Here is a 15,008-nt window from a genome sequence, read left to right as displayed (position 1 = left end):
ACACCTTATTTTTTCTTCATAAAATTTAATTACCTTGAGGTCCGAAATGAGTCTTCTAGTTCTCTCACACCTTTCACAGTGCCTGATACCATGTTGGGTGACTCAAGGAGTACTGTCGGTTTCTTGTTTGAGCGTAATTTCTCCAGGTCTCTAGCAGCAAGCAAGAAATGATAAATGACCTCATGTGAAAGCATGTTCCATATCAAGATTATGTATTGTGTAATTAGATTCTGCTGTTAATCTTCATCTTTTATGTATAGTGGCCATTGGTAAGGAGAAGAGGTCATCTGACTCTTTTGTTGAGACTGCGTTCTTGAAGCAACCATGAAAAGAGGTATTTTGGGGGAGTGTGCATGAGTGTGTGTGTATGTGTGTGTGTGTGTGTGTGTGTGCGCACAGGAATAATGGTGGTGGGCAGAATAGGTTGAGTACGTGATAGAGCAGAAAGCCATCGGTATCCCTTAATACAGGTGATTCGTTATACAGACTAGTCACTTAATATTGATGACAATTCCCTTTGTGCAGGAGACATAGAGAGATTAAGGAATTTGCTTTTCCTTGTCCTGTCTGTTGCCTTGGGCAAGGGAATCATCAGCCTCTCTGAGCCTTTGATAAGGCTCTGAGGAGTGCCTGGGATTGAACGTACCAAGTTCCTGCCCACAGACCCTGGCTTCCACTTATATGCCCAATATGCATTCAGACTTTCAAACCGTTCATGCTGAGGCCCCAGCAGGTATAAAACTTGCTGCAGGACGTGCACAGTTGCTTTAGGACCTGCAGCTATCAGGAAGTTACAGCTGCCAACTCACTCTTGAGGCACTGGGTGACCTTCCACCTACAAGGAGTCGGGGAGGTTTTGCTGAGAAAGTCACCCACAAGGGAAGAAAAGTCTGCTTAAGGTGATATGTAACCATCTAGGGAGATAAGGTGAACATCGGGAGGGGGGCATCATCAGAGATCTTTGAAATAGACAATGTGATGAAAATAGTAGTCGGTGTTTGTTACCAGCACTGTTCAGGAGTTTGGCTGATCAGGAGCCTGTTCCTGTGTCTTCACTGATAAAGAAAATGGGAGGTTTTTAAAGAAAGAGTGGCTTATTGTATGTAGCAGAGATCTGTTGGACAAAGTGGTGTTAAGCAACCAGAGTTAAGCTCTGTTGGTAGAAAGTAGGGGAAGAAAGAGCTCAAGTGTGACTCGCTGCTGGTAAGTGCCCTTGGGTTGTTCTCTAAATACTTCTATCGCAAAGGGAATGAAATTTTAAAGCAGAAATTTAGGTTAAAAAGAATAATTGCTCTCCATTTTTGTTGTTGTTGTTTAGGGAAAAATAGTATTACCGGTTGGGAAAATCAAGTTAGTGATTGATGGAGTGTTTTGTAATCTTGTTTGTGTGATATGGGATTTTGGCTTCATGGGTTAGAAAGTTCTGGGAGAGGGCGGGAAAGTAAGGGGGCCTCACAGTGTAGACACAGTCTGCATATTCCAGCTAGTCTTTCTGGAATCCCTGAAAATCCCCATGTGATGGGGAAAAGAGCTAAGGAAGTTCACACTGCTTCTGGGAGTTGGGGGGAGGGGGAGGCACGTGGCATGGGAGGGAAGTCAGCCAACAGGGAGAAGAAAACAGGATGGAAAACAAGTGGAGGGTACACGGAGGAGGACTGGGGTGAATAAGTGATTTCAGATCACATTTATCTTGGCGCCTGTTCTGAGGTTCTGCCTCATGGCTCCGTTCTCTTTCTCACTGAAGGCTGCCCTACCAAGCATGTCGATCCAAATATGGCAGAGCTGACCCCCAAAGCCTTACCCACTGAACCTCAGCATTTCCTAATAATTTCTTCCAGGAGCAGAGACATGGGATCTATGCTTCCCTATGGCTGCAATGGTTCTCTTACCACTGTCTGAGGCCGAACTGTCTGTGTGTTTTCGCGCCCCAGGTATCAGTAGGAACACTGCTGTCCTATTTTTGCTATTCTGTGTAGAGTATTTGAGACAGAAAGCTCTGGGGTTGTGCAGAGTTGCATCTAATCTCTGCTCTTACACTCATGAGCTGCACAACTCTAGGTAATTCATCTAACTGCTTTCATTTTTGTGTTCTTTACCCACAAAACCAACATGTTAGCTCTAATGCCCAAACTCTGAGGGTGGTTTCTAAATATGAAGTGGATGCAGAGTGTTTAGTTCAGTACCTTGCTGACAGTAAATGCTGAGTAATGTCAGCCCTCCTTGTCGTCATTATGATTTTCCTTTCCTGCTTTGGAAACTCTTATGTCTGTGCCCGGCAGAGGGGCTGTCAGGATGCTGGTTTGGACTTTACAGAATCTCCAGCAAGTCATCAGGTTCTCTCTGTTCTTGAACGGGTTGTTTAGATGAGGCAATTGGTCCCCAGAGTGTTTTCCTAACTGACGCCTCTACTCTTGGAGAACAGTAGCTCAAGCGGATCTGGTGTCTGGTTTTCAAATACTTCTTTCTCCAGGAAGGGAGCTCTTCATCTGTACTCATCCTGTGATTGGGAGGGTCTGTCTTTCTCTCCTCACCCCTCCACACCTCCCAGTTTTCTGTGGCTGCAGAGATGGACAACTTCGAAGGAGAGAGTCTGCAAAGTCTGGGATGACATTGGGATCCAAGTGCAAACATGCAGTGGGTAGGCACAAAGCCAGAGTCTCCCAGCAGGGGGGAGGCTGAAACCGTGTGAGTGTAGCACATGTGTGTGCATGTCATAGGACTGGTCCTTGTTCAGAGTAAAGGGAAAAGTCCCTCTGGGCTGGAACAGAACTCTGACAGCAACCAAGTCCAGTTTCCAGAAACAAGAAGGGAAAAGAGCCAGCCAGGCTATTTGGATTCTAAAACAGGAGACTTTATCATTATTTTTTTAAATTTTATTGTGGTAAAATCCTTAACATGAGACCTATCATTTTAATAAATTTTTAAGTGTGTCATCTGGTATTGTTAACTAAAAGTATAGTATTGTACAGCAGATCTCTAGAAATTATTCATCTTGTTTAACTGAAATCTTATGCTTGTTGGTTACCAACCTTCACCTTTCTCCCTCCTCTGAGCTCCAGGAAGCCACCATTCCACTCTTTGGTTCTATGTATTTGACTTTACATCTGTGGAATTGCATTATATTTGTTCTTCTGTGACTGGTCTGTTTCACTTAGCATAATGTCCTCAAGGTTCAGACTGAATATCATCACTCTATTGTATGTGTGTACTCCACTTTCTTTACCCATTCATCTCCCCCACGAACTTACACCCTGGTTTCCACACCCTGGCTATTGTGAAGAGTGTTGCAATGAACATCCTTTGAGATCTCGATAAATACCCAGAAGTGGGATTGCTGGGTCACTCATTCTATTTCCCATTTTTAACTTGTTTGGGAACGTCAGTAAGTTATCCTTAAGAACTATCCCATTTTTTCATTTTTATTTATTTATTTATTTATTTATTTATTTATTTATTTATTTATTTCCAGCATAACAGTCTTCTGAATGCACAACAAGAACTGCTTCTACATGAAGTGGAAGAAAACACGAGTTCTTCTGACAAGCAGTCTATTAAAAAGCCACCGTTAAGTAGCATATTGTTTGCACATTTATAATAGTCTGTGAGGATGAACCTGCTCAGATAATTTAATTTCTTTTAAAGAGGAAAAAAAAGAGAATACAGAACTAAAATATTGCAAGGACACATACAGCTTTTGACTTGATGGACTCAGAAGTATATCTGTACATTCTGGCTGATGTTAAAATGCTCCAATGAACTGAAATATATCTTAGAATTTACAATTGGCAAAAAAAAAAAAAAAAAAAGAACTATCCCATTTTGCATTCCCATCAACAGTGTACAACAGTTCCGATTTCTCTGCATGTTTGCCAATGCTTATCTTTTGTTTCTTTGATAATAGCCATCCTGGCAGGTGCTATCTCATTGTGGGGTTGCATTTACCCTTACTGGATGGTTAGCAGTGTTGAGCATTGTTCATGTACATCTTAGCTGTCTGTATGTCTTCTTGGGATAAATGTCTGTTCGAGTCATTAGCCTATGTTTTAATTGGGTTTGTCTTTCTTTGGTATTGAATAGTAAGAGCTGCTTATATATTTTGGAGGTCAATTCCTCATGAGACATATGGCTTGCAAATATTTTTCTCCTTCCACAGATTGCCATTTCACTCTGTTGATCATTTCCTTTGCCATGCATAGGTTTTTCGTTCATTTAGTTCTATTTCTCCTCCTGATTTTTGTCTATTTTACTCTGCTTTTGGTGTCTTATCCCTGAAATCATTGTAAAAACCAATGTCATGAAGCTTTTCTCCTCTATTTTCTTTTAGGAGTTTTATTGAAACTAGGCTCCAGCCTGTGTGGGACACAGTTGTCTTTAGTGCACTTGTAATAATGTAGCAGAAACAGCAACGATAATTATATATTGAGGGGGTCTGCTCTGGGCCGGTGCCTGAGCCAATTGCTCTCCATCTACCATATCCTGTTGTCCTTATGATGATTCTGTGAAGTGGGGGAGAACCCCAGCTCTGGCTGATTTGAATTCTGTGCATTCAGCTTTTATGCCATGCCAGTGCTAGGGAGAGCCTGGGCTCACTGTAGCAAGACTAAACATGAGCACAAAAAGGGTTGGGTTGAGTCTGTTGGAATTGGTGTGTGGCTGAGCCCCAGGTGCAAGGGGACAGTGCTGTGATGGAAAAACAAAATAAAGATGATGTCCATGACAGTGTAACTGAGTTTAAATAAGACCTTATAGCTTATTCCCTGGGTGGATGGATAACTTGGAATTTCAACAGCCAAAGACCCTGTCCAAAACAGTTTTTGACAATTTCCTTCAGTGTGACTTAAGTGTGGATGTTAGGTGCCCATTTGATCTCACTGTAAGCTGGCAATCGAGACTTCCCTCTGTGTTCCTCTCAGAAGCCTTGTGGTCAAGGTGCTAAAAGGACTCGGGGTGAGCCCCTGTACACAGGAGCCTCCACACTCTTGGCCATACTTGCCCCACTGAGGATCCCAGGACAGAGGCTTATCCTTGAGGAAAGGGAATGGGATGACATGAATTGATCTGAGGTTGTTGGTCCCTCTCCCTGCTCCTCACACTCTCAGCCCACTCCCAGGACCAACCTGCTCTTTCTAAAGTCCTATTCACCTCAAGTTCTAGGTTGGTCAGAAAACATCAGCCACTCTCTGCCAGAAGCCTGGCTTTCTGTACACTGAAGGCTTTAATTCACCATCAGAGTGGTAGTCATTAATACAAAAAAATTCCATCTCTTGACTCCAGCATTTGGGGGGACAAGTTTCCTAGGGTTTTCCTACTCTGTAGGAATGATAAGTAGAGAAGGAAAGACAAAACATTCAGCTATGAATTCCTTCCTCTTTTTTCTCTCCTTGTGCAGGGCTCCTATAGATTCTGGGTTGGAATATTCAAAAGTACCTTATCTTCATTTTGGTTATTTTTGGGTGGGGTCATTGTTTCTGGAAAATTTAAGCATGTCATGCCCAACAAGTCTCTGTTAGATTACTGCTGACATAATTATCAACTTTTAAAGACATCAGGAAATCATTTTTCAAAAGATAAAATAAAAAATTAAGGTTTTCAAAAAGTGATCAACATTAAGCTTTATAAAATGAAAATATTTTAAAATAAATCATGGTGACCAAGTAAATTATCTTAGAATGACTTTACCTCCTCTGTCATTATATTTTGAACAAATCAGAGGTTGAATTCAAGCATGAATCCTTTTGACTTTTCTTTTTTCTCGGTCCTTTTGTATATATGTGTGTTCTTACTTTAATTTTCCCTTTCTTCAATTTGTTAGTGATGGTTTGTGCCTCTGGCCTCTGAGCCAAACAGAGAGCTGATCCACCCACCTTCTATTTTTCCTTCCACCTTTATAATGAAAACATCCTTAAATATGACATCCTTATAAACAAAAAGATTCAATTCAATAGCAATCATTTAGAGAGGAAATTAATCTTTATGCTTGACTAACAATGTTTCTTCATTTGTTCATTCAAAAGCTATTTATTGAGGATCTATAATGGGATACATAGGGGGACAAAACAGAAAAAAATATATATGTGATGCATAAGCCAAGGATTTTGTGGGTTTGAAGGTGATATAAGTCACAGAAAAAAAAATAGAACAGAGGAGGGAGACTGGGAGTGCAAGGTTAGTTGAGGAGGGGGTAGACCTCATTAAGGAGAAAGTGAGGGAATGAGCTGGACAGATGCCTGGTGGAGGGGAATCTAAGACAGAGGAACGACCGGTGCAAATGCTCAGAGATAGTGTGGGATATTCAAGGGAGAGGGAGGAGAAAGGTGTGCCGGGGGTGGAATGACGGTAGGGTAGAGAGCATGGAAAAACCTGAATCAGAGAGGTATAAAGGGTGGCAGACCACAGAGGGCTTTTTGTTCATTATAGAGAATTTGGTCTTTATTGAATAAAAGGGAAGGTTTGAGAAGAAGAGTGATTGACAGGGTCACAATGTTTTCTGCTCTGAAAGTAGATTATAAGAGGAAAGGGAGAGACCAAAGAGATGAATTTGGAGGCCATTGCAATCATCCAGGGAAGAGAAAGAGGTAGCCTGGACCACCAGTAAGGCCATAACAAGGGGGCACATGCTTGGGCCCTGAATATGCCTGGAAAGTAGATTCAGTGGGACTTGCTGATGGATTAGAGAGAATGTGTTGGAGAAAAAGAAGCATAAGGACCCCTCCAGGGACTCCTATCTATGCAGCTGTGAAGATGGAGTTACCATCAACCAGGCTGTTAAAAGAGATCGGAAGAGCAGGGTTTTTTTGTTTTTGTTTTGTTTTTGTTTTTTAGGTCTTTAAAAATTAATTAATTAATTAATTAATTTTAATAAACACATAATGTATTTTTATCCCCAGGGGTACAGGTCTGTGAATCGCCAGGTTTACACTCTTCACAGCACTCACCATAGCACATACCTCCCCAATGTCCATAACCCCATCCCCTCTCCCAACACCCCTCCCTCCAGCAACCCTCAGCTTGTTTTGTGAGATTAAGAGTCACTTATGGTTTGTCTCCCTCCCAATCCCATCTTGTTTCATTTTTTCTTCTCCTACCCCCTTAAGCCCCCCATGTTGCATCTCCACTTCCTCATATCAGGGAGATCATATGAGAGTTGTCTTTCTCTGATTGACTTATTTCACTAAGCATGATACCTTCTAGTTCCATCCACATCGTCGCGAATGGCAGCATTTCATTTCTTTTGATGACTGCATAGTATTCCATTGTGTATATATACCACATCTTCTTGATCCATTCATCTGTTGATGGACATCTAGGTTCTTTCCATAGTTTGGCTATTGTAGACATTGCTGCTATAAACATTTGGGTGCACGTGCCCCTTCGGATCACTATGTTTGTATCTTTAGGGGAAATACCCAATAGTGCAATTGCTAGGTCATAGGGTAGTTCTATTTTCAACATTTTCAGAAACCTCCATGCTGTTTTCCAGAGTGGCTGCACCAGCTTGCATTCCCACCAACAGTGTAGGAGGGTTCCCCTTTCTCCGCATCCTCGCCAGCATCTGTCATTTCCTGACTTGTTGATTATAGCCATTCTGACTGGTGTGAGGTGATATCTCATTGTGGTTTTGATTTGTATTTCCCTTATGTCGAGTGATGTGTAGCACTTTTTCATGTGTCTGTTGGCCATCTGGATGTCTTCTTTCAGAAATGTCTGTTCTTGTCTTCTGCCCATTTCTTGATTGGATTATTTGTTATTTGGGTGTTGAGTTTTATAGATTTTGGACACTAGCCCTTTTTCTGATATGTCATTTGCAAATATCTTCTCCCATTCTGTCAGTTGTCTTTTGGTTTCTGTTTCTTTTGCTGTGAAAAAGCTTTTGATCTTGATGAAATCCCAATAGTTCCTTTTTGCCCTTCTGTGGCCTTTGGCGATGTTCCTAGGAAGAAGTTGCTGTGGCTGAGGTCGAAGAGGTTGCTGCCTCTGTTCTCCTCAAGGATTTTGGATGGATTCCTTTCTCACATTGAGGTCCTTCATCCATTTTGAGTCTATTTTTGTGTGTGGTATAAGGAAATGGTTCAATTTCATTTTTCTGCATGTGGCTGTCCAATTTTCCCAACACCGTTTATTGAAGATACTGTCTTTTTTCCACTGGACATTATTTCCTGATTTGTGAAAGATTAGTTGACCATAGAGTTGAGGGTCTATTTCTGGGCTCTCTATTCTGCTCCATTGATCTATGTGTCTGTTTTTGTGCTAGTACCATACTGTCTTGATGATTACAGGTTTGTAATAGAGCTTCAAGTCCGGAATTGTGATGCCACCAACTTTGGCTTTCTTTTTCAATATTCCTTTGGCTATTTGAGGTCTTTTGTGGTTACATACAAATTTTAGGATTATTTGTTCCATTTCTTTGAAAAAAAATGGATGGTATTTTGATAGGGATTGCATTAAACGTGTAGATTGCTTTAGGTAGCATAGACATTTTCAGAGTATTTATTCTTCCAATCCAGGAGCATGGAACATTTTTCCATTTCTTTGTGTCTTCCTCAATTTCTTTCATGAGTACATTATAGTTTTCTGAGTATAGATTCTTAGCCTCTATGGTTAGGTTTATTCCTAGGTATCTTATAGTTTTGGGTGCAATTGTAAATGGGATTGACTCCTTAATTTCTCTTTCCTCTGTCTTGCTGTTGGTGTAGATAAATGCAACTGATTTCTATGCATTGATTTTATATCCTGACACTTTACTGAATTCCTGTACAAGTTCTAGCAGTTTTGGAGTAGAGTCTTTTGAGTTTTCCACATATAGTATCATATCATCTGCAAAGAGTGATAGTTTGATTTCTTCTTTGCTGATTTGGATGCCTTTAATTTCCTTTTGTTGTCTGATTGCTGAGGCTAGGACTTCTAGTGCTATGTCGAATAGCAGTGGTGATAATGGACATCCCTGCCATGTTCCTGACTTTAGCGGAAAAGTTTTCAGTTTTTCTCCATTGAGAATGATACTTGCGGTGGGTTTTTCATAGATGGCATTGATAATATTGAGGTATGTGCCCTCTATCCCTACACTTTGAAGAGTTTTGATCAGGAAGGGATGCTGTACTTTGTCAAATGCTTTTTCAGCATCTATTGAGAGTATCATATGGTTCTTGTCTTTTCTTTTATTAATATGCTGTATCACACTGATTGATTTGCAGATGTTGAACCAACCTTGCAGCCCTGGAATAAATCCCACTTGGTCGTGGTGAATAATCCTTTTAATGTACTGTTGAATCCTATTCACTAGTATTTTGGTGAGAATTTTCGCATCTGTGTTCATCAAGGATATTGGTCTGTAGTTCTCTTTTTTGATGGGATCCTTGTCTGGTTTTGGGATCAAGGTGATGCTGGCCTCATAAAATGAGTTTGGAAGTTTTCCTTCCATTTCTATTTTTTGGAACAGTTTCAGGAGAATAGGAATTAGTTCTTCTTTAAATGTTTGGTAGAATTCCCCTGCGAAGCCATGTGGCTCTGGGCTTTTGTTTGTTTGGAGATTTTTGATGACTGTTTCAATCTCCTTACTGGTTATGGGTCTGTTTTGGTTTTCTATTTCTTCCTGGTTCAGTTTTGATAGTTTATATGTCTCTAGGAATGCATCCATTTCTTCCAGACTGTCAAATTTATTGGCATAGAGTTGCTCATAGTATGTTCTTATAATTGTCTGTATCTCTTTGGTGTTAGTTGTGATCACTCCTCTTTCATTCATGATTTTATTTATTTCTCTTTTCTCTTTTCTTTTTGGTAAGTCTCGCCAGGGGTTTATCAATCTTATTAATTTTTTCAAAGAACCAGCTCCTAGTTACGTTGATTTGTTCTATTATTTTTTTGGTTTCTATTTCATTGATTTCTGCTCTTCTCTTGCTGGGTTTAGGGTTTCTTTCTTGTTCTTACTCCAGCTCCGTTAGGTGTAGGGTTAGGTTATGTACTTGAGACCTTTCTTGTTTCTTGAGAAAAGCTTGTACCACTATATATTTTCCTCTCAGGACTGCCTTTGTTGTGTCCCACAGATTTTGAACTCTTGTGTTCTCATTATCATTTGTTTCCATGAATTTTTTCAATTCTTCTTTAATTTCCTGGTTTACCCATTCAGTCTTTAGAAGGATGCTGTATTTGGGTTCTTTCCAAATTTCCTCTTGTGATTGAGTTCTAGCTTCAGAGCATTGTGGTCTAAAAATATGCAGGGAATGATCTCAATCTTTTGATACCAGTTGAGACCTGATTTAGGACCCAGGATGTGATCTATTCTGGAGAATGTTCCATGTGCACCAGAGAAGAATGTGTATTCTGTTGTTTTGGGATGAAATGTTCTGAATATATCTGTGATGTCCATCTGGTCTAGTGTGTCATTTAAGGCCTTTATTTCCTTGTTGATCTTTTGTTTGGATGATATGTCCATTTCAGTAAGGGAAGTGTTAAAGTCCCCTACTATTATTATATTATTGTTGATGTGTTTCTTTGATTTTGTTATTAATTGGTTTATATATTTGGCTGCTCCCATGTTAGGGGCATAGATATTTAAAATTGTTAGATCTTCTTGTTGGACAGACCCTTTGAGTATGATATAATGTCCTTCCTCATCTCTTATTATAGTCTTTGGCTTAAAATCTATTTGATCTGATCTAAGGATTGCCACCCCTGCTTTCTTCTAATGTCCATTAGCATGGTAGATTGTTTTCCACCCCCTCACTTTAAATCTGGAGGTGACTTTGGGTCTGAAATGAGTTTCTTGGAGGCAACATATAGATGGGTTTTGTTTTTTTATCCATTCTGATACCTTGTGTCTTTTGATTGGGGCATTTAGTCCATTAACACTCAGGGTAACTATTGAGAGATATGAATTTAGTGCCATTGTATTGCCTATAAGGTGACTGTTACTGTATACTGTCTCTGTTCCTTTCTGATCTACTACTTTTAGGCTCTCTCTTTGCTTAGAGGACCCCTTTCAATATTTCCTGTAGAGCTGGTTTGGTGTTTGCAAATTCTTTCAGTTTTTGTTTGTCCTGGAAGCTTTTTATCTCTCCTTCTATTTTCAATGATAGCCTAGCTGGATATCATATTCTTGGCTGTGTGTTTTTCTTGTTTAGTGCTCTGAATATATCATGCTAGCTCTTTCTGGTTTGCCAGGTCTCTTTGGATAAGTCTGCTGCCTATCTAATATTTTTACCATTGCATGTTACAGACTTCTTTTCCCGGGCTGCTTTCAGGATTTTCTCTTTGTCAATAAGACTTGTAAATTTTACTATTAGGTGACAGGGTGTGGACCTCTTATTGATTTTGAGGGGGGTTCTCTGCACCTCCTGGATTTTGATGCTTATTCCCTTTGCCATATTAGGGAAATTCTCTCCAATAATTCTCTCCAATATACCTTCTGCTCCCCTCTCTCTTTCTTCTTCTTCTGGAATCCCAATTATTCTAATAATTGGTGTCACTTATCTCTCAAATTCTCCCCTTGTGGTCCAGTAGCTGTTTGTCCCTCTTTTGCTCAGCTTCTTTATTCTCTGTCATTTCATCTTCTATATCACTTATTTTTTCTTCTACCTCATTTATCCTAGCAGTGAGAGCCTCCGTTTTTTATTGCACCTCATTAATAGCTTTTTTGATTTCAACTTGGTTAGATTTTAGTTCTTTTATTTCTCCAGAAAGGGCTTTTATATCTCCCGAGAGGGTTTCTCTAATATCTTCCATGCCTTTTTCGAGCCTGGCTAGAACCTTGAGAATCGTCATTCTGAACTCTAGATCTGACATATTACCAATGTCTGTATTGATTAGGTCCCTAGCCTTTGGTATTGCCTCTTGTTCTTTTGTTTTGTTTTGTTTTGTTTTGTTTTTTTGTGGTGAATTTTTCTGCCTTGTCATTTTGTCCAGATAAGAGTATGTGAAGGATCAAGTAAAATACTAAAAGGGTGGCAGAGACCCAGGAAAATATGCTTTAGCCAAATCAGAAGCGACCCCAAATCATTGCGGGGGAGGGGTAGAAAGGGGATAAAAAGAAGTTCAGAAAAAAAAGAAACAATTAAAAAAATAAAATGAATAAAGAAAAAATATAAAAAAGAAAAATATATATATATATATTAGATAAACTAGTTAAAAAATGTTAAAAAAGAAAAGGGTAAAATTTAAACAAAATTTATCAGAAGAAGAAAAAAATTGAAAAAAAAAATTAAGTTAACTGCAAGACTAATGAATCATGGGGAGAAAGCCATGAGTTCTGTGCTTTGCTTTCTCCTCCTCTGGAATTCCGCTGCTCTCCTTGGTATTGAACCTGCACTCCTTGGTAGGTGAACTTGGTCCTGGCTGGATTTCTTGTTGATCTTCTAGGGGAGGGGCCTGTTGTAGTGATTCTCAAGTGTCTTTGCCCCAGGCAGAATTGCACCGTCCTTACCAGGGGCCAGGCTGAGTAATCCGCTCAGGTTTGCTTTCCAGAGCTTTTGTTCCCTGAACGCTTTCTGTAGAGTTCTGGAGGATGGGAATGAAAATGGTGGCCTCCCAGTCTCTGGCCCAGAGGAGCCGAGAGCTTGGGGCCCCACTCCTCAGAGAACAGCACCCAATCACTCCCGTCTCCCTGGCCTCTGGCCATGCTCCAAGCTCACCCAGGCTGCGACCGGTTCAAGGTAACCCCCACCTGAGAGCTCATTCCTCAGCTCTGTCTCTGCCGCCGGCTTCCCTGTTCTAATACCTGCAAGCTCTGCTACACTCAGACACCCCCAATCCTTCTGTGACCCTGCGGGACCTGGGGCCATGCTGACCCCGCGTGGGCTTCACCCCAGTTTAGCCTCTGGAGCGATGTGCCTCAGAAGAACAGACTTTTAGAAGTCCTGATTTTGTGCTCCGTTGCTCTGCCGCTTGCCAGGAGCCGGCCCCTTCCCCTGCCATCTATCTTCCTGTCCCTTTGGATTCACTTCTCTGCCAGTCCTACCTTTCAGAAAGTGGTTGATTTTCTGTTTCTAGAATTGCTGTTCTTCTTCTCTTTGATCTCCCGTTGGATTTGTAGGTGTTTGCAATGTTTAGGTAAGCTATCTAGCTGATCTCCTGCTACCTGATGTAGTCTCATCCTGCTACTTCTCCGCCATCTTGACTCCTCTCTGGAAGAGCAGGTTTTGGTGGAACAGGTGATGTTTAGAGCCAGGACTCTTGGGGGAGGTCATGGAAAGGATGTGACTGTTGGTTGCCCCTCAAGCTGGAAGTCAGAAGCTCCTCCCTGCCTCCCCTACCCTTGGAATGTGTGTCCTGCTTGCTTCCTCCACTCCCAGAGGCTGCTCCAAGGACATACACTTGAGAGAGCAATGTGGTGTTGAGACCATCTGGATGGTCTACACTACTGAACCCAGGAAAATCCTCTGTACAAACATTTAAGATTCAGCAGGCAAATGCAGAGATCTATTTGTCTTGCTGTTACCTCGCAAGTAAGTTCCCTTGCCCATTAAGACTGCCACCTACCTACCTGGGGTGGCTGCCTTTTTCTTCAGCCTCTTCCTGCCCCCAACATATGGGTGCCAGTTTCAGATAATGCCTGGGAAGCGACTGAGGAGGTTGGGAACCCACAGAAACTGGATGACATCACATGAGGGATGAGTGCCCATAGAGAAGAAAAGAGGTCCAAGGAGTAAATCATGAAGTGGTGGGGAGAGGCGAGGCATGAAGGAACAGCCAGTGGGGGTTTTACAGGAAGATGAAGGAAAAGTCTCTCACCTGTGATCAAGACACCTTCAAGGGAAGGTGAAGGTGGATGACTGACACTGGCTTTAGCAAGGACATGGGGGTGATCAGTGACATCGACAATAGCATAATGCCATTAGGATCTTACTTATTTATTCACAAATTGAAAGTTAAAGAAATAAGTAATGCAGTGTTCCCAAAGTGGGTTCCCAGTCGATCAACTTATTTATAAAACAACCAAGCAAACACACAAAATGAGAAAAAGAAACAGAAATGATTCTAAGTTAACAACTTATTTTAACTTATGCTGAATTCTCAACAGTTCTCCAGTATTTTATGAGAGAGATCCAAATTTGTCTTTTAGGGAGAGGTAAATACTTTTCTGCAGGGACATTTTATGGTGAAAATAAAACTTTTGTGCCCTGATGGCCTGTCTTCTTTCAGTCTTAGTCTCCTGGGCTTAATTTCATCTATGTTCACTGACATCTCCCAAGTTTGTTTCCTTAGCCTGAATGTGTTTGTTGAACATCAGGAGCAAGGACGTTGACTTGCTCCAGGAGCACTCTGTTGACTTGCCATCTTCAGTGTATGTCTAATAGATTTGCCAAGCTGACTATGTCCCCCACTGAGCCAGTCTTACTCCAAAATCTATTTCACCTGCAGTCTCCCCATCTCAGTGACTACTAACCCCTTCATCCAGTTGCTTGGGTCCAATCTTGGAGTCACCTTTGACCACTCTCTTTCTCTCACATCCCAGATCCTAACCATCAAGAAATCTTGCCTGCAGTGCATCAACATATATCCAAATTCCAGTCCTTCTCTCGCCATCTACATTGCCATCTCCCTGTCGCCTGGAGGACCACAGAGCCTTCTGATTCATTCTCCTCCTTCAGCTCTCATCCTACTTAAGGGCATTTTCATGCCATTCCTTGGCTTGAAGTCCTTCACCAGTTTTCTTCTCACCAAGTAAGAGTCCCAAGTGCTCAAGATGACTCATGAAGCTTGACAGGCTTGGATTGCCAGACCTTTCCAACTTCCTCTTACTTTTTGGCCATTTCTTATTCCACTCAAGCACGTGGTTCCCTGTGGCTCCTCTGCTCCAGGCCGTCCTGCTCTGCTCCAGGCCATCCACACTGCCTTGCCCCTTCTGCCTGGGCCCTCCTTCAGCTGTGTATCCAAATGTGTATCCTTCCCAGGCCCCCCTCCTGAAAATTCCATTTCTCACCCTCTCTTTCCCTCCCTAGTCTGCTTTCTTTTTCTAATTGTAACACCATCTAACATTGGTTATAAATATCTTTTACTTCTTTCTATTGTTTATG

The 15,008-nt window shown here is 41.3% G+C and overlaps 1 protein-coding gene across 5 annotated transcripts in view; it reads left to right on the top strand.

Moving 5' to 3' along the window:
- The first annotated feature begins 758 nt into the window (after positions 1-758).
- The window catches only part of IL1RL1 (interleukin 1 receptor like 1), a 41,018-nt gene continuing 26,768 nt past the window's right edge, over positions 759-15,008 (top strand). For 3 of the 5 annotated variants that reach the window (XM_032351719.1, XM_032351720.1, XM_032351724.1), the window contains exon 1: positions 934-1,203. The gene's annotated coding sequence lies outside the window, so the exon portion shown is untranslated. The other 2 variants (XM_032351722.1, XM_032351721.1) reach the window with 2 other exon arrangements.

This window comes from Mustela erminea, chromosome 7 (assembly GCF_009829155.1).
Source record: "Mustela erminea isolate mMusErm1 chromosome 7, mMusErm1.Pri, whole genome shotgun sequence".
In the NCBI taxonomy this organism is placed as follows: domain Eukaryota; kingdom Metazoa; phylum Chordata; class Mammalia; order Carnivora; family Mustelidae; genus Mustela; species Mustela erminea.
The sequence above is the reverse complement of the archived record's forward strand: the minus strand, read 5'-3'. Positions and strand labels throughout refer to the sequence as shown.